The sequence below is a fragment of the Pongo abelii genome, chromosome 4 (genome assembly GCF_028885655.2).
Source record: "Pongo abelii isolate AG06213 chromosome 4, NHGRI_mPonAbe1-v2.0_pri, whole genome shotgun sequence".
In the NCBI taxonomy this organism is placed as follows: domain Eukaryota; kingdom Metazoa; phylum Chordata; class Mammalia; order Primates; family Hominidae; genus Pongo; species Pongo abelii.
Genome location: NC_071989.2, coordinates 189,427,024 through 189,452,844, shown reverse-complemented (window position 1 = coordinate 189,452,844; position 25,821 = coordinate 189,427,024). Strand labels below are relative to the sequence as shown.

Genomic DNA, 25,821 nt, shown 5'->3' with positions numbered 1-25,821 from the left:
GAACTTAAAAGGTGCTAAACTCTCAACTAATCTCTTCAGGATCAGAAAAAGACCTGGAAAGGGAGCGGAATTCTCTACAGAATGTAAGTTTCCCCCACAAGCAACTGCTGTGCAGAGATATTTCAAAATATGTCAAAGAAATATATTTTTGGGGTAAAATATTTTTATTTCTTTTAGAGCCTGCTATCTGTCATACGATGCTATAGTAGAGTCAGGTTGGAATTTGGTGTCTTATTGCTACAAAGAGTCTTGTGTCAGTCTTGATGTCTCTGTTTTAATGTTGATGCTAGTCAGTTGTGCCTGAACTCCAAAGGGAGGAGAGCATGACGAGGCATGTCTGATCTCCACTTCCCATCACGGCCCGAACTAGTTTTTCAGGTTTCTTTGGGATCCCCTTGGCTGAGAGGAGGGATCCATTTAGTCAGGGGGCTTAGAATTTTACTTTTGTTTATACTTTATATAGGTCTATTCAGGTTTTTTATTTCTTCTTGAGTCAATTTTAGTAACTTGTGTCTTTCTAGGAATTTGTCCATTGCATTTGGGTTATTCAACTTGATGGCAAACAATTGTTCATAGTATGCTCCCATAATCTTTTTTATTTCTGTAAAATTGGTAGTAATGTACTCACTTTAATTTCTGATTTAGTAACTTGAGTCTTCTCTTTTTTGCTTTTAGTCTAGCTAAAATTTTCCAATTTTGTTAATCTTCAAAAAAACTTTTGGTTTTGTTGATTCTATTTTTCTAATCTCTATTTCACTCATTTCCATTTTAATCTTTATTATTGCCTTTCCTCTGTTAATTTTGGGTTTAGTTTGTTCTTTCTTTCCTAGTTCCTTGAGATGTACATACACACCCACACTTAAGAGATGCAGCAAAACAGTGCTTGCAGGGAAATTTACAGCTGCTAACACCTGAATTAAGAAAGAAGAAAGATTTACAAACTATAACGTAAATGTACACCACAACCAAGCAACTGCAGAACAGGAATTCTTCTCAAGTACCGTGGAATATTCCTCAGGATAGACCATTTATTATGACACAAAAGTCCTAATAAACTTACAAATATTCAAACCACACAAAGAATTTTTTGATTATGATGGAATAAAACTAGGTATCAATAACAGAAGGAATATGGGAAAAAATCATAAATATGTGGAAATGAAACACAATTTTAAACTACCAATGGGACAAAGAAGAAAACACAAGGGAAATTAAAAATAACCTTAAGCTATTTTCCTTCTTTGTCTCTTGTAATAATTTTGACTTAAAGTCTATTTTATCTTATATTAGTATTGCTTCTCCAGCTCTCTTTTGGCTAATATTCACATAGAATGTCTATCCACAATTTCATTTTAAACCTACTTGTGCCTTTGGATCTAAAGGAAGTTTCTCATACATAGCATATAGATGAATCATGTTTCTTTTAAAATTTATTTTTGCCAGTTTCTGCCTTTTAATTGGAGAGGATTTCTTTTGAGACAGGATCTTGCTACATTGCTCAGGCTGGACTCAAACATTTACACTCAAGTAATTTTCCCACCTCAGTCTCCTGAGTAGGTGGGATTATGTGCATGCACCACCATGCCCAGCTAATTGAAGAGTTTAATATATTTACATTTAAAGCAAATATGGATTAGAAAAGACTTACTTACATCATTATTCTATTTCTTTTCTGTCTTATATAATTTTTCTTCCTCAATTCCTCCAACATTGTCTTTTCTCATGTTTAATTTTTTTGTAATGTACCATTTAATTCCATTCTCATTATCATTCTCCATAGTTTTAGTAATTTTCTTAGCAGTTATGTTGGTTGGGCATTACAATTAACATGTTAAACTTTGTAATTATCAAATTTGAGTTAATACTAACTTGGCATAAAAATTATTCAAGAATCCTACTGCTATATATGTTTTCTATGCCTTCCTATTTTGTTATTGCAAATTATGTCTTTACATATTGTGTTCCCATTATCATAGATTTATATTAATCTTTTGTTTATTTGCCTTTTATGTAAGATGGGAAAGAAAAGAGAGGTTGCAAACCAAAAATACAACAACTGACCTTTATATTTACCTGTGCAGTTACCTTTACCAGTGTATTTTATTCTTTATATGGCTTCAGATTACTGCCTAGTGTCCTTTTATTTCAGCCTGAAGGATTTCTTTAGAATTTCTTGTACAGCCAATGTATTAGCAAAGATTTCCTTGAGTTTTTATGTATTTGCGTATGCTTAATTTCTCCTTCAGTTTGAAGGATTTTTTTGCCACATAGAGTTTTTGATTGGCATCAGCTTTTTTTTTCTTTCAGTATTCTAATGTCATCCCACTGCTCTCTGGCCTCCACGTTTTCTGATGAGAATTTGACTAAATCTTATTGAAGATTCTTGTACATGAGGAGTCACTTCTAGGTTGCTGCTTTCAAGGTTCTCTCTTTGTCTTTCCGAAGTTTGATTATAAGGCATCTTGGCGTGTATATATTTTAGTTCAGTATATATTTTAGTGGATTTTGCTGAGCTTCTTTGATGTGTAGGTTAATGTTTTCCATCAGATTTGGGAAGTTTTCAGCCAATATTTCCCCAAATGTTTTTTCTATCTCTTTCTCTCCCACCTCACCCCCCTTGGGACTCCCATTTTGTGTATCTTGGTATGCTTCCTGGGGTTACACAGCTTTCAGACCTTCCTCATTTTTCCTCATCCTTTTTCCTTTCTCTCTGAAAAATGCACCAAGGAGATTCAAGAGCCTATTTGAACAAGCAGAAAAAACAATGAGCAAATTTGAATTAAATCAATTGAGATTATCCGTCTTAAGAATCACCAATAAAAAGGATAAGGAGAAATGAACAAAGCCTGAGACCTGCGGCATCAAATGCCCCTTCATATGCATGATTAGTGTCCCAGAATGAAAACAGAGAGAGAAAGAATAAGAAGAATGTCTTAAAATATAATGGCTGAAAACACACATTTGAGTTAATAAACTTTGGTTGGAACTTGTAACTCAGTTATGCTCATTTATGTATGCCCATGGCAATTTCATTCTATAATGGTGGCGTGGAGTAGGGGCCGAAGAACTACATGGCTCACAAAGCCTAAATATTTACTATTTGACTACAAAAGCAGCATAAGTTTGCTGATCCCTGTCCTAGATTATTAGAAGATCCTAGGTGGGCTTGTCAGACACTGCTTTAGAATGACATTAAAAGGGTAATTAGTTGTTTTTTAATCCCTTATTTGTGGGATTTTTCTAAATCAGCAATTTAGAATTATGATAATACTCTGAAGCATCCAGACATGCAGTTTTCTGAGGCAGAGTTGGGATGGATTCAATGGCCTTGTGTATATGAAGGGTGCATGTAGCTGGAAAGTTATGCTATCATTAAAATGGTGGTGAAATCATGGGAGAGGATGTGGGTTGTTGTAAATGGGGAGCAAAAATGAGAGAGTGGAAAAGTAAAGATTATAAATATAAGTCCTCCTGATTCCAAAGTTTATATTCTTTCTGTTACACAGCAGCTGGTAAATTGGTTAAAATGATATATTTTTATTTTTATTGTGGTGAGAACACTTAACATGAGAATTATCTTCCTAGAAAATTTTTAAGTGTATAATACAGTATTACTAACTATAGGTACAATGTTGTACAGCAGATGTTTTTAGTCTGCTGGTGACTTTTCCTAAATACTCTTTCACGGATATCATATCACCTAAGTTAAGTGGTCTTTTCTGACTCTTAAGGTATTATGTGCCATTCATTTTCCTCAGAAGCAAATGCATATGTGGCTACAATAAATTACTTAAAAATAATTTAAATAATAAAAAAACAAGTTATTGATTTTTAAACTTCTAAGGAAAAATATGTATTCAACATATTTATGTTAATGTTAAACAAACACCTTATAAAGACTGATTTAATGACAATTTGGAATTATATGCAGCTACTGTCAATTTTGCTCTGGATATCTTATTTCTTTTGTTTTTGTCAAGAATCCCCAAAAGCATCAGATTTTTTAATGCAGTGATGATAAACAGATAAACAAAGCAATGATGAAATAGATGGAATTAGTTCTAGGTCTCTGTAGAAATTCTCTGGAAGCCCCCATCATCTTTTTTTTACATCTCCCTCATCCCCAGGCTCATCCATTTCTGACAGTAATTAACCACAAGAGGCTGAAGCCCAGGGGATGTCAAAATAAGGCAGAGTCTTGTGCAGCCAACATTATCCTGTTGCTTTCTCCATGTCTTTGGATAAAATAAAAGCAGTTTGCCAACCTGAGCTCAACTCTTTTGCCTGGAGCAGGACCTCCCAGTCACCAGGTAGGATCAAAACCTTCTATTTCTTTGGTGTAAGTTCTGCATTGGGTTCTGGTCCCCTTTGGGGTACTGATGATGCTGTGTGTGAGCATGAGAGAGACTTCGTATGCTCACACACAGCATATAAAGGACGTTTAAGTGTAGGATGAAGTTCTGATGACCAATGGAACTGCGTGTTATAAGAAAAGAAAAGCACAGCAACATCACTTCCAGTCTGTTATAGAAAAATGAAAGGCTTTACATAATCAATTGGTTATAGCATTTTTATTCACAATCATGTTATTATTCAAGCCTAGTGCCCCTATTTTGTCTTTTTATTTTTTATTTTTTTCTGTAGGAGTCTCCCTCTTTCGCCCAGGCTGGAGTGCAGTGGCATGATCTCCACTCACAACAACCTCCGCCTCCTGGGTTCAAGTGATTCTCCTTCCTCAGCCTCCCGAGTAGCTGGGACTACAGGCGCCTGCCACCAGGCCCGGCTAACTTTTGTTATTTTATAGTAGAGATGGGATTTCACTATGTTGACCAGGCTGGTCTCAAGCTCCCGACCTCAAGTAATCTGCCCATTTTGGCCTCCCAAAGTGGTGGGATTGCAGCCCTGAACCACTGCGCCCGGCCCCATATTTTGTTCTTTTTTTTTTTTTTTTTTTTTTTTGAGTTGGAGTCTCGCTCTGTCGCCCAGGCTGGAGTGCAGTGGCGCGATCTCGGCTCACTGCAAGCTCTGCCTCCTGGGTTCACGCCATTCTCCTGCCTCAGCCTCCCGAGTAGCTGGGACTACAGGTACCCGCCACCACGCCCGGCTAATTTTTTCTATTTTTTTAGTAGAGATGGGGTTTCACCATGTTAGCCAGGATGGTCTCGATCTCCTGACCTCATGATCCACCCACCTCGGCCTCCGAAAGTGCGGGGATTACAGGTGTGAACAACTGCACCCGGCCCCATATTTTGTTCTTAATACTATTCTGTACTAAAGTAAACTCAAAGTCTTTGGAGAGTAGTTAATTCCAGTTTTTTGAGGCTGAAAGAAAATATTTGGACAGCAAGGTATATCCAATGAAGTTTGTAAGAGAATCAGTGACAGTCCTCAAAAAGCAATGAGCCACCTTAAGGGAATTTCCACTGGCCATGTTGTGATGATTGAGACTAACAATAATAAAGATAACTCGGGTTAATTGGGACAAGACAATGAGTTCATAATGATACTGAGTTCATAAAGATACTCAGGTTTATATAAAGCATCAAAAGTGTAGTGTAATCCAGAAGAAGGGTGGATTTCAAATGACATGTTTAACTTTTCAAATAGATTTTAATAAGCAAGAATGTGTTTTTCCTCACATATATATGTATACAGTATACACACACGTGCATGTACTTTGTTACTTCCGTTAAGTAGATGTTTTTTAGAAATATAATATGTATATCACCACCTATATGAGCTGGAAAGACAAAGCAAAATAAGGAAACCCAAAAGCCAAGTTAACGGGTACAAAAAATAGTTAAAAGAATGAATAAGACCTAGTATTTGACAGTACAACGGGGTGACTATAGTCAATAATAATTTAATGCCACATTTAAAAATGACTAAAATACTACAATTGGATTGTATGTAATACCAAGGATAAATACTTGAAGGGATAGATACCCCATTTTACTTACATGCTGTGATTATTACGCATTACATACCTGTGGCAAAATATCTCATGTACTCCGTATATATGTATGTGTATACACACACACACACACCCCTACTATACACACACACACCCCTACTATACACAAACACACACCCCTACTATATACACACACACACACACCCCTACTATGTACCCATATAAATTAAAATTAAAAAAACAAAAGTCCTGTGGAAATAAGGAAAAATATTAACAACAGGAACAACTGATCAGCTCCTGAGATCTTATGTGAACACCAGGTAGAAAGGAAGCGTTGCAGGTAACTTGTGCTGGTGTTCATACAAAAACAAAAATAACTGTAAAAGGAGGGCTCAACTATTCACAACAGCCAAGACATGGAATGAACCCAGGTGTCCATCAACCATGGACTGGATAAAGAAAATGTGGTACTATACAGCTGTAAACAGAAAGCCTGAATGAAATCATGTCCTTTATAGCAACATGGATGGAGATGGAGGATGTTATTCTCAGTGAGCTGACCCAGAAACAGAAAACCAAATGTCGCATGTTCTCGCTGACAAGTGGGAACTAAACAGGGTCCTAGAGATGGCAACAATAGACACTGAGGACTACTAGAAGGGGGGAGGTGAGAAGGGGAGAAGTGGTAAAAAACTACCTATTCTTTGGGAGGCCGAGGGGCGGATCACGAGGTCAGGAGATCGAGACCATCCTGGCTAACACGGTGAAACCCTGTCTCTACTAAAAATACAAAAAATTAGCTGGGCGTGGTGGCGAGCACCTGTAGTACCAGCTACTCGGGAGGCTGAGGCAGGAGAAGGGCGTGAACCCAGGAGGCAGAGCTTGCAGTGAGCTGAGATCACACCACTGCAGTCCAGCCTGGGTGACAGAGCGAGACTCCATTTCAAAAAAACAAAACAAACAAACAAATAAAAAAAACCCTACCTATTGAATGCTATGTTCTCTATTTGGGTGATGGTTTCAATAGAAACCCAAACATCAGCATCACACAATATACCCACGTAACAAATCTGCACGTGTACCTTAAAAGGACAGCTCAGCAGTGTGTTCCAAGAAAATACATTAGCTACATATCTCCAGAAAAAAGAGCTAGGTGTGCAGACTACCTCATTTATTCTCATTCAGGGAGCAAGATGTGTGTCTGTGCTGTCCAATATTTGACAAATTGAAATGTGACTACTGAGACTGAAAGGGAAACTTAAATTTTATTTAATTTAACCTACGTTAAAAAACTGATTCTCAATTCACCTGTTGGAAAATAAAATGTGCTTGGAATAACTTGGATAAGTAAATATATGCTTTGGAGTGTAATTATTATAAAATCTAAATACTGATGAAGTATTGCCAATAAAAAATTAGCATCTGATTTTAAATGTACAGTAAGTATAAAATACATGCTAAATTTTTGACAGTATGAAATTAATACCTCATTAATTTTTTGTATTCAAACATGTTGAATTAATAGTTTGGGTATACTGAGTTAAATAAGATATATTTTTAATTTACTTTTTTAACCTTTTAAAATGTGGCTATTAGAAAAATTTTAACGACATACTTTGCTCGCATTGTTTCCACTGGGCAGCTCTGTCCTAGACAATCTTACTAATTATTATGAGTGACTATTGATAAGAAAAATACAAGTTTATAATCAATAGAACAGATCAATATGTCAACATAACATGACAGTAAGTTAGGTACTTCTGTCCTACTAATGTTAAAAGCATACCCCATTTCTGGGCAAAAAGCCAACTCTCTAGGGAAGATAGAGTTATAGCAGTCACCGTGATGTAGCATGTAAATCTTTGTTACAGAAAGAATCTCAGCCTAATCAGTGATCACTAGCTCAGCATTTCCTTGGATGGCACATGTATTTTTGTATGCTGACCAAGAGTAGATTGGGCAGGTTCTGGAATGTCTGTTGATCTGAGGCAATCCTGCATTTTCTTTTGATCTAAGAAGACAAACTTGGGAGCAGTAGAAGGATTTTAAAAAGGAATATGAAGAAACAAATTCACGTCCACAGCAATGCATTTTACAATTGGCTTTAGTTTTTACGTAGGGATCAATTTTGGAGAAATTATAATACTCAGTTTTTGCTATCTGTGCTTTCTAAGGTGTTTAAAGTGCACAAAGGACTCTGGATATAGTAAACTTAAGATGTATCCGCTTAGAGAAGAGGCAATTATACAGTAAAGTAGCTGGGGGTGTGGCTCCATAGAGTGAAGGAGGGCATTTAAAGGTGAGGCAGTGGCATTATCAAAAGAGGGATCACAACACACACGGTGCAGTGGGAGATTACAAATAAATTAGGTCATCCGAAGAGAGAGGTTGTCTTAACTAAGTAACAAAAGAAGATGCCAAGGAGATAAGCAGGGACCATATTGTGGAGCTCCGCTGATGCGTTCCCAAGGATTCCTGATGTAGTCAGAGGACAGTGGTCAGAGGTTTTTGATCATAGTGATTACAACATATTTTCCAGGTTTTTTTTAATACTTTTAAGTTCTGGGATAGATGTGCAGAACGTGCAGGTTTGTTACATAGGAATACAAGTGGCATGGTGGTTTGCTGCACCCATCAACCCGTCATCTATCTCTCCCCTTGCCCCCAACTCCCTGACAGGTCCCCATGTGCGATGTTCCCCTCCCTGTGTCCATATGATCTCATTGTTCAACTCCCACTTATGAATGAAAACATTCGGTGTTTGGTTTTCTGTTCCTGTGTTAGTTTGCTGAGAATGATGGCTTTCAGCTTCATCCATGTCCCTGCAAAGGACATGAACTCACCCTTTTTATGGCTGCATAGTATTCCATGGTGTATATGTGCCACATTTTATTTATCCAGTCTATCATTGTTGGACATTTGGGTTGATTCCAGGTCTTAGCTATACATACATGTGCATGTGTCTTTATAGCAGAATAATTTATAATCCTTTGGGTATATACCCAGTAATGGGATTGCTGGATCAAATGGTATTTCTGGTTCTAGATCCTTGAGGAATGGCCACACTGTCTTCCACAATGGTTGAACTAATTTACACTCCCACCAACAGTGTAAAAACGTTCCTATTTCTCCACATCCCCTCCAGCATCTGTTGTTTCCTGACTTTTTAATGCTCACCATTCTAACTGGTATGACATGGTATCTCATGGTGGTTTTGATTTGTATTTCTCTAATGAATAATTAGCTTTGAATTATCTAATGAATAATAATGATAAGTAGCTTTTTTCATATGTTTGTTGGCCACATGAATGTCTTCTTCTTTTTTTTTTTTTTTTTTTTTTTGAGACGGAGTCTCACTCTGTCACCAGGCTGGAGTGCAGTGGTGCAATCTTGGCTCACTGCAACCTCTGCCTCTTGGGTTCAAGTGATTCTCCTGCCTCAGCTTCCTGAGTAGCTTGGACTACAGGTGCCTGCCACCACACACAGCTAATTTTTGTGTTTTTAGTAGAGACGGGGTTTCACCATGTTGGGTAGGATGGTGTTGATCTCTTGACCTCGTGATCTGCCCGCCTCAGCCTCCCAAAGTGCTGGGATTACAGGCGTGCACCACCATGCCCATCTAAATGTCTTCCTTTGAGAACTGTTCATGTCCTTTGCCCACTTTTTGATGGGGTTGTTTATGTTTTTTCTTGTAAATTTGTTTAAGTTTCTTGTCGATTCTGGATATTAGCCCTTTGTCAGATGGATCGATTGCAAGAATTTTCTCCCATTCTGTAAGTTGCCTGTTTGCTCGGATGATAGTTTCTTTTGCTGTTCAGAAGCTCTTTAGTTTAATTAGATCTCATTTGTCTATTTTGGCTTCTGTTGCCATTGCTTTAGGTGTTTTAGTCATGAAGTCTTTGCCCATGCCTATGTCCTGAATAGTATTGCTTAGGTTTTCTTCTAGAGTTTTTATGGTTTTAGGTCTTCGATTTAAGTCTTTAATCCATCTTGAGTTAATTTTTGTATAAGGTGTAAGGAAGGAGTCCAGTTTCAATTTTCTGCATATGGCTAGCCAGTTTTCCCAACACCATTTATTAAATAGGGAATCCTTTCCCCATTGCTTGTTTTTGTCAGGTTTGTCAAAGATTAGATGGTTGTAGATGTGTGGTGTTATTTGGGAGGCCTCTGTTCTGTTCCACTGGTTTATACATCTGTTTTGCTACCAGTACCATGCTGTTTTTGTTACTGTATTTAAGTTATCAATGTATCTAGGATTTACATATGTTATTGAATGATTAATTATTCCTACTTAGATTTAAAATACTTAATTTTTTTATATTAAAATCCTAGAAACTTTGGCTAATTTCTGAATTTTTAATTTTTTTCTAATTGGCTTCCTGGTTCAGTTTCACTGTTTTTGCTGTTTGTGACTAGATAGTATTTTTTTAATAATAAAAATATAATGCTTTTTAGATGTATCTAAGTCATTATTAATAGATTATTATTTTAGTTAAGCTTTAGAACCATTTTGTCAAGTTAAAAAATATTGGTAAGTTTATTGGGATTGTCTTGAGTTCATTGATAAATTTAGAAAACATTTCCATCTTTAAAACATAGTTTTTCCTATAAGAAGGAAGTATGTAACACCATGTATTAAAATATTTCATATTATTCAGAAATTTAGACACCCCTCTATGAGACCTGTTTATTTTTTATGTAGGTTATTCGTAAGTATTCAATATCTTCTGTTCCTGCTGATTTTGTGATATCTCCTCCATTAAACTAGCTCATGCTAATATTAGAAATCTATGACTTTTTTCTACTTCACTTTTATTTCTTTACCTCTACTTTGGAATATTATATGAAGAAGGTGGGGTTAATGTCCTGCGCAGTTTGTAGCACGCTGTCATGACAAGGTTCTGCAAGACATAAGCATAATTTATCTTATTTCCTTTCTTTATCCCCTATCCTCACCACTATTACTCTGCTTCCACTGACTCTTGATCATTTCTCAAAATGTACATTATTTTGGGTGGGGAGAGAAGAAGCAAGTAATTATTTATTTAGAGTGATTTATTTTAATAAATTCTAATCTGTCTCTAATTTTTTTAACTTTAATTTTTAATTGAGGTTTAAAAAAGCATAACATTAAACTCTTACCATCTTAACCATTTTAAGTGCACAGTTCAGCAATGCTAATATCTTCACGTTGTTGTGTAACAGATCTCCAGAGCTTTTTCATCTTACAGGCTGACACTCTTCAACACATTAAATAACTCTCCATTCCCTCTACCCTGTCTCCTAGTAACTATCATTCTTTCTGTTTCTATAAAATTGACAGCTTTAGATGCCATATGTAAGTGAAATTAATACAAGTTTTAGCATAAGTTTTTTTGTAACTGGCTTATTACACTATCAGGGGAAATTCACGTCCGATATTTCATGTAGGTTCTTTTCTATTTTCCCTAAGTGTCGGCCAGTCTGAGAAATAAAGGGACAGAGGACGAAAGAGAGAAATTTTAAAGCTGGGCGTCCGGGGGGAGACGTCACATGTCGGCAGGTTCTGTGATGCCCCCCAAGCTGCAAAACCAGCAAGTTTTTATTAGTGATTTTCCAAAGGGGAGGGAGCATAGGAAAAGGGGAGGGAGTGTATGAATAGGGTGTGGGTCACAGGGATCACTGCTTCACAAGGTAATAAAATATCACAAGGCAAATGGAGGCAGGGCCAGATCACAGGACCACAGGACCAGGGCAAAATAAAGTTGTTAATGAAGTTTCAGGCAGGCATTGCCATTGATAACATCTTATCAGGAAACAGGGTTTGAGAGCAGACAACCGGTCTGACCAAAATTTATTAGGCGGGAATTTCCTCATCCTAAAAAGCCTGGGAGCGCTACGAGAGACTGGGGCTTATTTCATCCCTATGCCTCGACCGTAAAAGACAGCTGTCCCCAAAGCGGCCATTTCAGAGGCCTCCCCTTAGGGACGCATTCTCTTTCTCAGGGATGTTCCTTGCTGAGAAAAAGAATTCAGCGATATTTCTCCTATTTGCTTTTGAAAGAAGAGAAATATGGCTCTGTTCCGCCTGGCTCACTGGCAGCCAGAGTTTAAGGTTATCTCCCTTGTTCCCTGAACACTGCAGTTATCCTATTCTTTTTTCTAGGTGCTCAGATTTCATGTTCGAACACACATGCTCTACAAACAATTTGTGTAGTTAACGCAATTATCACAGGGTCCTGAGGCGACATACATCCTCCTCAGCTAACAGGATTAAGAGATTAAAGTAAAGACAGGCATAGGAAATCACAAGGGTATTGATTGGGGAAGTGATAAGTGTCCATAAAATCTTCACAATTTATGTGTAGAGACTGCAGTAAAGACAGGCATAAGAAATTATGAAAGTATTAATTTCAGGAACTAATAAATGTCCATGAAATCTTCACAATTTATGTTCTTCTGCCATGGCTCCAGCCGGTCCCTCCGTTCGGGGTCCCTGACTTCCCACAACATTTCACTTCACATAAGGTCCTCATGATTAATCTGTGTTGTAGAATGTGACAGGATCCCTTCCTTTTGAAGGCTGAGTAATATTTCATTGGATGAGTATACCACATTTTTGTTTATTTGTTCATCTGTTGATAAATATTTGTGTTGTTTCCACCTGTTGGATATTATGAATAATGTTGTAATGAACACAGGTGTGCAAGTATTTGTTCAAGTCCTTGATTTAAATTATTCTGGGTATATGCCCAGCAAGGAGATTGCTAAACCATATGGTAATTTTATTTTTAATTTTCTCAGGAGCCTGTCATACTTTTTCCCAAAGCAACAGCTCCATTTTAGATTTCCCAACAGCAGTGCAGAAGGGTTCCAATTTCACCTTCTTACTAACATTTGTTTTCTATTTTTGGCAGTAACCACTCTAGTAAGTATGAAGTGATATCTCATTGTAGTTTTTATTTGCATTTCCCTAATGGTTAGTGATACTTAGAATCTTTTCGTGTGTTTATTGGCCATTTGTAAATCTTCTATGGGGAAATGTTTATTCAAATCCTTTGTCCATTATTGAGTTGGGTTATTTTGTTGTTATTTAGTCATAGGAGTACTTTATACATTCTAGATATTAACCTCTTGATATAGTCTGGATATCGTCTCCTCCAAATCTCATGTTGAAATTTGACCCACAATGTTGGAGTTGGGGCCTGGTGGGAGGTGTTTGGTTTATGGAGGCACATTCCTCATAAATGGCTGATGCCCTCCCTGTGGTAATGAATGCATTTACACTCTACTAATTCATGTGAGACCTAGTTGTTTAAAAGTGCCTCATATCTCTCTTGCTACCTCTTTCACCATGTGACATGCTGGTTTCCCTGTGACATGCTGGTTTCCCTTTGCTTTCCACCATGAGTCAAAGCTTCCTAAGGTCCTCACCAGAAGCAGATGCTGGTGCCATGCCTCTTGTACAGTTTGCAAAACCTTGAGCCAAATAAACTTCTTTTCTTTATAAATTACCCAACCTCAGGCATTTCTTTATAGCAACACAAATGAACTAGCACAAAAAATTGATACCAAGAGTGCGGTGTTGCTATAAAAATACCTAAAAATGTGGAAGCAGCTTGAGAACTGGGTAATGGGCAGAGGTTGGAAGAGTTTGAAGGGTTCATAAGAAGACAGAAAGACTAGGGAAAATTTGGAACTTCTTAGAGACTGGTTAAGTGGTTGTAGTCAAAATGCCGATAGACATATGGACAGTGAAGGACAGGCTGATGAGGTATCAGATGGAAATGAGAACATTATTAGGAACTGAAGCAAAGGTCACCCTTGCTACACCATAGCAAAGAATTTGGCTGGATTGTGTCCATGTCCTAGAACTTTGTGTAAGGCTAAGCTTAAGAGTGATGACATATGGCGGAAGAAATTTCTTTTTCCTTTTTCTTTTCTTTTCTTTCTTTTTCTTTTTCTTTTTTCTTTTTTTTTTTTTTTTTTTTTTTTGAGATAGATTTTCACTCTTGTTGCCCAGGCTGGAGTGCAAAAGCATGATCTCGGCTCACTGCAACCTCTGCCTCCCGGGCTCAAGCGATTCTCCTGCCTCAGCCTCCCGAGTAGCCGGGATTAAAGGCAGGCACCACCATGCCCAGTTATTTTTTGTATTTTTAGTAGAGAAGTTGTTTCACCATGTTGACAAGGCTGGTCTTGAACTCCTGACCTCAGGTGATCCTCCCACCTCGGCCTCCCAAAGTGCTGGGATTACAGGTATGAGCCACTGTGCCTGGCAAAATTTCTAAGCAGCAAAGTGTTCAAGAAGTTGCATAGCTGCTTCTAACAACCTACAATCAGATACGGGAGCAAAGGAATAACTTGATAATTAAAAGAGAGGCAGAGTGTTAAAATTTGGAAAATTCACAGCCTCGCCATGTTGTCAAGAAAGAAGAGGCAGTTTCAGAAGAGGAATTCAAGCAGGCTGCAGAGAAACCACTTGCTAGAAAGATTAGCATGACTAAAAGGGAGCCAAGTGTTAATATTCAAGACAATGGGGGAAAGGCTGAGGGGCCCAAGAGGACAGACTGATTTGGGGAAGAGAAAGGAAAGAAAACCAGGCCTGAGTGCAGCTCCCCTGTGCTGCCCCAGGAGGCTGCTTCTCACGTCCTGGCCACTCCAGCCACAGGCAAGGCTCACAGATCACCAGTTACAATCACTTCATTGATTGTGTTCTTTTATGCATGGAAGTTTTATGTCTGATATAGTCCCATTTGTCTATTTTTCCTTGTGTTGCTTGTGCTTTTGGTATCATATTTAAGAAATCATTGCCAAATCCAACACCATGAAGATTTTCCCCTATGTTTCCTTCTAAGAATCTTATAGTATGGGGATCTTTTTCTTTTTCTTTTAAGTTTAGGGTACATGTGCAGGTTTGCTACATAAGTAAACTTGTGTCTTGGGGGTTTGTTGTACAGATTATTTCATCATTCAGGCCTTAAGCCCAGTACCTATTAGTTATTTTTCTTGTTCCTCTTTCTTCTTACACTGTCCACCCTCTGATAGGCCCCAGTATGTGTTGTTCCCCTCTATGTGTCCATGCATTTTCATAATTCAGCTCACACTTATGAGAACATGTGGCATTTGGTTTTCTGTTTTTGTGTTAGTTTGCTAAGGATAATGTCCCCTATCTCCATCCATATCTCTGCAAAGGATATGACCTCATTCTTTTTTTATGACTGCATAGTATTCTCTGGTATGTACCACGTTTTCTTTATCCAGTCTGTCACTGATGGACATTTAGGTTGATTTCATGTCTTTGCAATTGTGAATAGTGCTGCAATAAACATACACGTGCATGTGTGTTTATAATAGAACAATTTATATTCCTTTGAGTATATACCCCATAATGGGATTGCTCTGTTGAATGGCATTTCTGTCTTTAGGTTTCTGAGGAATCACCGTATTGTCTTCCACAATGGCTGACCTAATTTACACTCCCACAAACAGTGGATAAGCATTCCTTTTTCTCCACAATCTCATCAGCATCTGTTATTTTTTGACTTTTTAATAAATCCCAAGGTGCTGGGATTACAAGCACCCGGCCCTTTTCTGCATCTTTTGAGATAATCACGTAGGTTTTGTCTTTAGTTCTGTTTATGTGGTGAATCACATTTATTAATTTGCATATGTTGAACCAAACTTGCAGCCCAGGAATAAAGGCTACTTGATTATGGTGGATAAGCTTTTTGATGCGCTGCTAAATTTGGTTTGTCAGTATTAGGTTTATGTCGTTAATCAATTTTGAGTTAATTTTTACATATGGTTTAATATAAGGATTCAAGTTTATTCTTTTGCATATGAACATCCGGTTTTCCCAGCATCATTTGAGAAGAGAGCTTCCTGTCTCTCTCTGCACACCTGTCAACAATCATCTGACCACGTGTGAGATGTTAAGCAGAATAGTGTGCACCAGTATCAATCCCAGGTGAAGACAAAACACCTTGCCAATTTCTGCAAAGTTTTCTAAATCTGGCAGAAGGTTTTACTCAAACCTAGCTGCCAGAGTATGAGTGTGGTGAGACAGAACACTCTTAAAATACACTAAGTAAAACAACTTTATTGTTAACAGATAGGAAGCAAGGATAAACAGAAGGCTGGAATATGTGGTGTGCTGGTCCCTCAAGGCTTAGGAAATCTTCCCAGGACAGACAAAATTTTGTTTACACATCCCACTCTGTATCTCAGCTGAGTGATGCCTAAAACAGTCCACTTTGGATTTTATACCTCTGGGTGCAACTTGGATGACTGAGCACAAGTGTTGTAAAATATTCAGTTCTGGAAGGAATGATGACACTGTCTAGATTCTTCCAAACAGGTCCTTCTAATTTCAGGATGTTTCATTTTACGGTTATTCCAAGAATGCAAGTGGGAGTAGGCAGAGCCGGGTCATCCAAGGCAATGCAGAGATTTGTCCTCCTGCACAGTAGGATTTACTTCTGGACTCTCTGTCCAAATCCACTGATCTGTATCTATATCTTTATGCCAGTACCATGCTCTTTCAATTACTGTAGCTTTGCAATATATTTTGAAATCAAGAAGTGAGAGATCTCAAACTTTATTTCTTTTCAAGACTGTTTTGGCTATTCAGGGTCTCTTGAAGTTCTACATCAATTTTAGAATGAATTCTTCTGTTTTTGAAAAAAAATTATTGGAATTTTGATAGGGATTAGAGAGGACTGAATATATTGTTTTGAATAGTGTGTGCATTGTAACAATATTAAGCCTTCCAATTCATGAACATGGGATGTATTTTCTTTATTTATGTCTTCTTTCATTTCTTTCACCATTTTATAGTGTTTGGGTGTACAAGTCTTTCACTTGATTGTTTAATTTCACTTCTAAGTGTTTTATTCTTTTTGATGCCATTTTAAATGAAGTTTTTTCTTAATTTCCCTTTTAGATTCTTTGTTTTTAGTCTATAGAAATGCAATTGATTTGTTTGCTGATCTTTTATTCTTCAACTTTGCTGAATTCATTCATTTTAACTGTGTGTTTGCACACTCTATGGGACATTCTACCTATAAGATCATATCATCTGTGAACAGAGATAGCTTTACTTCTTCATTTCCAATTTGGATATCTTATATTTCTTTTCCTTCCCTAATTAATCCAGCTGGGACTCCCAGTAGTATATTGAATAGAGGTGGTGGGAACCAACATCCTCACCTTGCTCCTGATTTTAGAAGAAAAACTTTCAGTCTTTCACCATTGAGTATGGTATAAGTTGTGCATTTTTCATACATGGCTTTATAATGTTGAAGTGGTTTCCTTTTATTCCTAGTTGATTGTTTTTACCAGGAAAAGGGTATTATCTTTTGTCAAATGCTTTTTTCTGCATCAGTTGTGATGATCATGTAGTTTTGTCTTTTATTAATGTGGAATATTATATTGATTAATTTTCATATATTTTCCAGCATTAAACCATCCTTACACTCCAGGAATAAAACTTGATCATGATGTATAATCCTCTAAATGTGCTGTTGAATTCAGATTGATAATATCTTTTGAGGGTTTTTGTTTGTTTGTTTGTTTGTTTTGAGATGGAGTCTCGCTTTGTCACCCAGGCTGGAGTGCAATGGTGCAATCTTGGCTCACTGCAAGCTCTGCCTCTTGGTTTCATGCCATTCTCCCACCTCAGCCTCCCGAGTAGCTTGGACTACAGGCACCTGCCACCACACCCGGCTAATTTTCTTTTGAGGGTTTTTGCACCAATAATCATCAGGATTATTCTACAGTTTTCTTTTATTTTAGTGATTTTGTCTGGCTTTGATATTAGAACAATGCTAGCTTCATAGAATGAGTTTGTGTTTTTTCGTATTTATTTATTTTTTTGAAGAATTGGAGCATAATTGATCTTAATTCATCTTTAATATTTGGTAGAGTATCTCCAGTGAAGCCTTATGGTTCTGAGTTTTTCTTTGTTGGGAAGTTTTTAATTGCTGATTCAGTCTCCTTACTAGTTATTGGTCTGTCCTAGTTTTCTATTTTTTGCTGATCCAGTCTTGGTAAGTTGTATGTTTCAAGGAGTTTATTCGTTTCTTCTAGATTATCTATTTATTGGAGTACAATTGTTCATGGATTGTCTTATAATCCTTTTTTACTTCTGTGATATTGACTGTAATGTTCCCTCTTTCATTCTGATTTTACTTGAGTCTTTTTTTCTTAGTTAATCTAGCTAAGTGTTTGTCAATTTTGTTGATCTTTTAAATAAATGCAAATCCATAAATGTGATACACCACATGAACAGAGTGAAGGACAAAACCATATGATCATCATGTTAGAGGCAGAAAAAGTATTTGACCAAATTCAATGTCCATTTATGATACAAAATCTCAATAGATTAGGTATAGGAGGAATGTAGCACAACACAATAAAAGCCATAAATGACAAGCTAACAGCTAATATGCTTAGTGGTGACAAGTTGAAAGCTTCTTCTATAAGATCAGGAGCAAGACAAGGATGTCCACTCTTTCTACATCTATCTAGTATAGTACTGGTGGTATATAAAATTTATTTTATCTTTACTATTCTTATAATGTTTTGAACTCATTTGTCTAAAAGTGTTAAGCAGTAATAATAATCAAACAAAGCTACTTTATTCTAAGTTTTACATTCTTTGTAACATTGGATTTACATTTAAACCATTTAAATAATTTTTTACACCAGGAAATTTGAGTTCCTATTATTTAGATTTGTTTGCAAACCTATGAAATCATAGTGAATATTACATAAAAATTGACTAACTCCTTTTTAAAATTTGTTTTGACAATAGATAGAGTACACTTGATTCTATTTCAAGTGCTACAAAATAAGCAGATGATGAAAATAAATGACAGCTCAGGGGAAGACTTCATCTTAGTTGGCTTCTCAGAATATCCCTAGGCTGAGTTCATCCTTTCTCTGTTTGTCTCCGGGTTCCACACCATGACATTCACAGGGAACACAGCCATCATCTTGGTCCCCCTGCTGGACTATCGGCTCCGCACCCTAAGGTACTTCTTCCTCCGAAACCTCTCATTTCAGACATGTGTTTCACCACCGGCATTGGTCCCTCAGATGCTGGTGAACATCTGGGGAGAGAGTAAGAAGGTCAGCTATGTAGGCTGCATGGTTCAGTATTTTGTAGCCTTGGCTCTTGGCTCCACAGAGTGTGTGCTTCTTGCTGTCATGGCTGTGGACCGTTATGTTGCCGTCTGCTGGCCCCTTCACTATGTTACAATCATGCACCAACAGATCTGCCACCTTCTCGCAGCCTTGTCCTGGTTTCCTGGGTTTGCCAACTCTCTCTTTCACTCTTCACTAACCACCATTTTGCCTCTGTGTGGCCACCGCCGTGTGGACCATTTCCTTTGTGAGGTCCTGGTCATTGTCAAGCTGTCCTGCGTGGACACCGGCCCAACTGAATTGAAGATGTTAATTGCTCATGTGATCATCCTTGCCCTTCCAGTGTGCACCATCCTCACCTCCTATGCCTGCATTGCCAGGGCTGTGCTGAAGATGCAGTCTGCTGAAGGTCAGCAGAAGGCCTTTGGGACTTGTGCCTCCCACCTGATGTTGGTCTTGCTGTTTTCATCATGTTCATGTATCTTCAGCTGAAGAGTAACTACTCTCAGATTCAGGGAAAGGTCCTTGCTCTTGTTTATACCATTGTTGCCCCAACCTTGAACCCACTAATCTATACACTGAGGAACAAAGATGTAAAGAGGGCAATTAGAAAATTGATCTGGAAGGATTCAGTTTAAGAAATTATGATCCCTGGAATTTGGGTCATAGAAATTATTCGGAGAGTGGATTAATGGCAGAAAGGATAATTTTCAGATTTCAGCCCAAATTGATTGACAAACAAATGAAGCAAGTACTAAATACAAGCTGAATGTAAAATTGTTGTCATCAATGGTGGTGATTGTAATCTTACAAAAATTGCATAATACAGGCATTCATTCACATTTTTGCTGTCCTCAAAATCTGTAATCAGGATATTTTGCAATATTTGTTGATTTCCTCAAGAGATTGTTAGAGCTGTAGTTTTCTAAGGAATACTGGACCTTCCGAAGGATACAACACATGGTAGATATGGAAACTGCGCTGAAATAGCTTACATATGAAGACGGATCATGTGGATCTAAATCTTTATTAACATAAGATAGGAACTGAAACCTTACAGGAAAGAAAACTGAGTAAGGAATTCAGGGACAGTATCATACTTTGTTTTTGAGGGAACAAGGAAAACTCCCTGCAGTGAGACACTTGAGCTAGTTTTTAAATGATGCTTAGGATTTGGGCAGGTGTGTGGCAATGGGGTAGAAAACATTTGGTGGATCCAGACCAGGGTAAGCAGATGTATTGCTAATACAAAGGAGAATAATATTAAGTTTATATACTCATTTGTTCTCTCACATGGCAAGGGCTGAGTGTTTATGGTGTGTTAAGGATTCATGGCACCAATATAAATGTGGCAGTAATTTTATTCAGCATGTCATGATTTACAAACAGATTGTAAATAAATACAAAAGTAGACATAATAGAGCCTCTGCTGCCATGGAGGGATGTGCAGTGAGAAATGAGAATTGACCTTTTGGAAGGGTTTTGCCGGGTAGATGGCATGTGTTATGAACCATAAAGAAGGTATTCCAATTTCTCATATTGGTTAAAGCAGAAGAACTTCCAGGCAGAGAAAGTTTAAGGAGGACATTGTATGTGGGGATAGGCTCGTCAGTTACAATATTGGTGGTGAAGGGAGAGCACAGTGACAGTGAGGACAGGAGGTGGCAGAGAGAGATGACGGCTGGATCATCAGGGCTTAGGGAAGTTGGGCTGAGCTGATGACTCTTGCAGTAGGAGATAGAAGTCGTATGCAGGACTTCAAATACACAGTGGCAGAATCCGGCTTATGCTAGAAAGGTGGTAGGTGTGTATGGGAGGAGGATTCCAGAGAGGGATTGGCTGGGGCAAGGGTGAAGGCAGCTCTTAGGGAGAGCGGCAGCTGTGACAATGAGGGACCATGAAAGTCTGGTCTGACAATCATGAGGAAGATAGATAGGGTTTGATAATGTAGCTGGAGGTTGGAATGCATGAAGGGGAGTCCTGAAGTACCTGTTTTCTTCAGAATTTACCTCTGTTTAATTACTTTTAGCCTTAGAATGTAACATAGGCCATTATGAACATTTCCACACTCAGAAGAGGGAACTGAGGCACAGAAGGGTCTATAGAACTTCTCAGTTCATGTAGCTTCCAAATAAGGACTTGAGCCCAGACCTTTGTGCACCAGTCCCCGTGCTCTTGGTCACCCCCATCTGCCGCCCTTCCACCTTGTCTCATCTCAGTACAGGGTTTTGCCTACACAGTCAGTCTGCACCGTTGTAAGTGCAATCCACAGTGCAAATTCTTCCTAACGCCCAACTCAGATTCAGGAGGCTTATCTCTGCAGATGGTGACAGTGGACAATGGATCAAACATTGAACCCAGTGGTCCCCAGCCTTTTTGACACCAGGGACCAGTTTCATGGAACATAATTTTTCAAAGGACGAGGGTGAGGTGGAAGGATGCATTCAGGATGATTCTTGCACATTTATTGTGCACTTTATTATTATGTTGTAATAATTAATGAAGTAATTCTGCAACTCACCATAATGTAGAATCAGTGGGAGCCCTGAGCTTATTTTCCTGCAACTAGACAGTCCCATCTGGGGGTGATGGGAGACAGTGACCCATCATCAGGCATTAGATTCTCATAAAGCACATGCAGCCTAGATCCCTGGCCTGTGCAGCTCACAGTAGGGTTTGCGCTTCTATAAGAATCTAATGCCGTGGCTAATCTGACAGAAGGTGGAACTCAGGCGGTGCTGGGAGTGATGGGGAGTGGCTGTAAATACAGATGAAGCTTTGCTCCCAGCCGGCAGCTCACCCCCTGCTGTGCAGCCCGGTTCCGAACAGGCCACACACTGTCGATGGCCCAGGGGTTGGGGACCCCTGATTTAACCCATTTCCCATTTAGAAAGGAAAACTGTGTAGGGAAAAGAGAGATCAGACTGTTACTGTGTCTATGTAGAAAAGGAAGACATAAGAGACTCCATTTTGAAAAAGACCTGTACTTTGAACAATTGCTTTGCTGAGATGTTAATTTGTAGCTTTGCCCCAGCCACTTTGACCCAACCTAGAGCTTACAAAAACATGTGTTGTATAAAATCAAAGTTTAAAGGATCTAAGGCTGTGCAGGATGTGCCTTGTTAACAAAATGTTTACAAGCAGCATACTTAGTAAAAGTCATCGCCATTCTCTAGTCTCAATAAACCAAAGGCACAATGCACTGTAGAAAGCCGCAAGGACCTCTGCCCTTGAAAGCTGGGTATTGTCCAAAGTTTCTCCCCATGTGATAGTCTGAAATATGGCCTCGTAAGATAAGACCTGACCGTCCCCCAGCCCGACACCTGTAAAAAGTCTGTGCTAAAGTAGATTAGTAAAAAAAGCCTCTTGCAGTTGAGATAGAAGAAGGCCACTGTCTCCTGCCTGCTCCTAAGAACTAAATGTCTCAGTATAAAATCCGATTGTACATTTGTTCAATTCTAAGATCAAAGAAAAACCGCCCTATAGTAAGAAGCAAGACATGTTCACAGCAATGCTGCTTTGTTATTCTTTACTCCACTAAGATGTTTAAGTAGAAAGAAACATAAATCTGGCATACGTGCACATCCAGGCACATTACCTTCCCTTAAACTTAATTATGACATAGATTCTTTTGCTCACATGTTTTTTGCTGACCTTCTCCTTATTATCACCCTGCCCTCCTACTACATTCCTTTTTGCTGAAATAATAAAAAATAATCAATAAAAACTGGAAGAACTCAGAGCCCAGTGCCAGTGCAAGTCCTTAGTATGCTGAGCGCCAGTCCCCTGGGTCCACTGTTATTTCTCTATACTTTGTCTCTGTGTCTTACTTCTTTTCTCACTCTCTCGTCCCACCCGACTAGAAATACCCACAGGTGTGAAGAGGCAGGCCACCCCTTCAAAGCACAGCTCGCTGGCAGCACAGTGTTCTCGGGGAACACAGGAAATGGGTTGAACTGTGAATAAACGATTCTTCATTTCTCTATGGTCTTCTGCAGCAAGATGTCAACAGCTGTCTTTATTTTCTTACATTTCCCAGATAATTCTTGGGATGAAGTGGAATCCATGCAGAGATTAAGAGAGCATGTGCGCCCTGATCCTAATTTGCCTCCTGAAGGGCGGCAACGTAGAGGTGCTGTGGAAATTCAGTTACTCACCCTTGCAAGCATAAGGATTCCAGATTCTTCAGTGTCCCACACTTCAGACCACTCTGACATTGCTACACTGTGTCTTCTTTATTTCCTGTGTGCAAATTGACTAGTGTAGCACTAGTCAGTCACTAGTCTGACTGTATTTCCACTTCAAGTTTGGTTCACTTTTAATCGTAAAGAACATCTCAATGCAAGGTTTAGATATTTAACTGACTGTTAGACATTGGCTAAAATGGAACTCTTCCTGAGATAATGTTGTGCATTTTCAAACAAATGCAGATCCTGTGAAACTTGTAAATTCACATAAAAATTGAAATAGTACAGAAAGTTCCCATATACCCTCCCCCCTCAGTATCTTTTTTGTGATCACATCTTACATGAATATGGTGCATTTGTTACAGTGGCTGAAGCAATAGTGATATCTTCTTCTTAACGAACGTCTAGAGTTTGCAGTAAGGCTCACCCGGTGCTGTTCAGCCTACGGATTTTGACAAACTCATAATGTCATTCATCACCCAGACAGAAAAGTTTCGCACTCAAAACATGACCGGTGCTGCACCTCTTAGTCCCTTTCTTCTTTTCTTAGGACCCCTGACTACCATAGATCATTTATTTTACTGCCTCTGTAGATTTTCTTTCCCCAAATTCTATAGAATTGGAATCATAAAGTATGCAGTCACTTAGGACTGATTTTACTTAGCAATATACATGCAAGATTTTTCCTATCTTTTTGTAGCTTAACGGCTTACTAATTTTTATCAGTGAATCATATTCCATTGGGTTCCTGTAACAATGTGGGTTGCTGCACTCACCTCCTGAAGAGCAACTCGGCTGCTTCTAGTTCAGACGATTATGAATACAGCTGCCCTCAATTCTCGTGCAGATTTTGCAATGGGCATAATTTTAAAATGTAACTGGGTAAATGTTTAGAATTTTAATCAGTTGTTTATATAATAAGACTATGTTTTCCCTTGTAAGAATTAGGTAGAATTCAGTAAAATCATTTTTAAAAATGCATTTTTAAAAAAGTTCTTATTGATTCAATTTCTATAATAGATATAAGCCTACTCAGATTATCTGAGTCTCCTTTGGGTACTTATGATATAGTTTCTGCCTTTGAAGGAATTTGTTATTTTTATCTAAGCTGTCAAATTTGTGAGCATAGATTTATTCTAAGTATTCTTTTATTATCTGCTTGATATTAATGAGATCAACAGGAGTGATTCTTCCTTTTATTTATATTATTTGTAAATTGTGTCTCCTAGCTTTTCTTGGTGGTTAGCCTGGCTGGAGGTTTATCAATTCTATTTATCTTTCCTATGAAGCAGCCCTTGGTTTTGTTTCTTTTATCATTTCTATTATAATGATTTCTGTAAATAATTTTTTGTTCTATTTTTATGTCTGGTTTACATTACACTATAGTTTTTTCTCTAGCTTCCTAGGGTGGAAGGTAAGAAAACTGAATTAAGATTGTTTTTAGTTTTGTTTGTTTGTTTTTTTAAGACAAAGTCTTGCTCTGTCACCAAGGCTGGAGTGCAATGGCACGATCTTGACTCACAGCAACCTCCACCTCCCGGGTTCAAGTGATTCTTCCATCTCAGCCTCCCTAGAAGCTGCGATTGCAGGCGCCCACCACCACACCCACCTGATTTTTGTATTTTTAGTAGGGACGGGGTTTCACAGTGTTGGTCAGGCTTGTCTCAAACTCCTGACCTCAGGTGATCCACCCGCCTTGGCCTCCCAAAGTGCTGGGATTACAGTGTGAGCCACTGCACCCAGCCTGTTTTTAGTTTTCTATACAGCATTCGGAACTAATGCTCTGAAGTGTGCACTTAATAATTAAAATAATACATATTGTGTATTTTTCACCACAATAATGCTTTAAAATCCAATAATATTGGGTGACTGAAGCAGGAGAATCGCTTGAACCCAGGAGGCGGAGGTTGCAGTGAGCCGAGATCACGCCACTGCACTCCAGCCTGGGTGACGGAGTAAGACTCTGTCTCAAAAACAAAAAAAAAAAATCCAATAATAGGGATGTTAAGTGCAGAAGGAGCATATGTAGATTCAGGAATGTTAAACATGGTAACTTGTTTTAAAATAGAGGACATTTTCCAGGCCTCTTTCTGTGAGCAGACCCTGTCCTGGAGTGATGTCGTGCATTTGTGTGCTGCCTGTGTGAACACTGCCTACTTCACAGTGATGAGGGTGGCTTAGCCAGGGACCCGAGGCTGTGTCTCCCAGGGCTCTCCTGATGGTGTCCTTTGCCTGCCTTAAGGGTGGCCCAGCAGCAGCTCCGCCCGTGCTCTCACCCACCTCCTCCACACACCCCAGCCCTGTGTCCTCAGCACCCAAGGCTGCCAGAGGTCCTTCAGCAGCTCCCACGGCTGACAGTGACTCTATGTTTCCTAGGATTCTTCTACAGCCAGAATTGGCGATTTCCCTCACTGGATTCCTGGGACCTGATCCGGGCAGCACACTCGGTAAAGTCTTCTTTCTTTGTCTGAGATGGGAATTTTATTTCTTTTGGATTCTTTCTATTTTCTCTGAATTAAGATCTGTCATTCTTACCACGGACTTTACAGATGAGCCGCAGGATTTCTTCGTGGGCAGAGGCATGTGAGGGCCCAT

The 25,821-nt window shown here is 38.6% G+C and overlaps 1 long non-coding RNA gene across 1 annotated transcript; it reads left to right on the top strand.

Moving 5' to 3' along the window:
• On the top strand, positions 1-25,821 carry LOC129059731 (uncharacterized). The gene is made up of 3 exons (XR_010140088.1): positions 1-83; positions 4,128-4,310; positions 23,079-25,821. It is a non-coding gene; the product is annotated as an uncharacterized LOC129059731 (long non-coding RNA).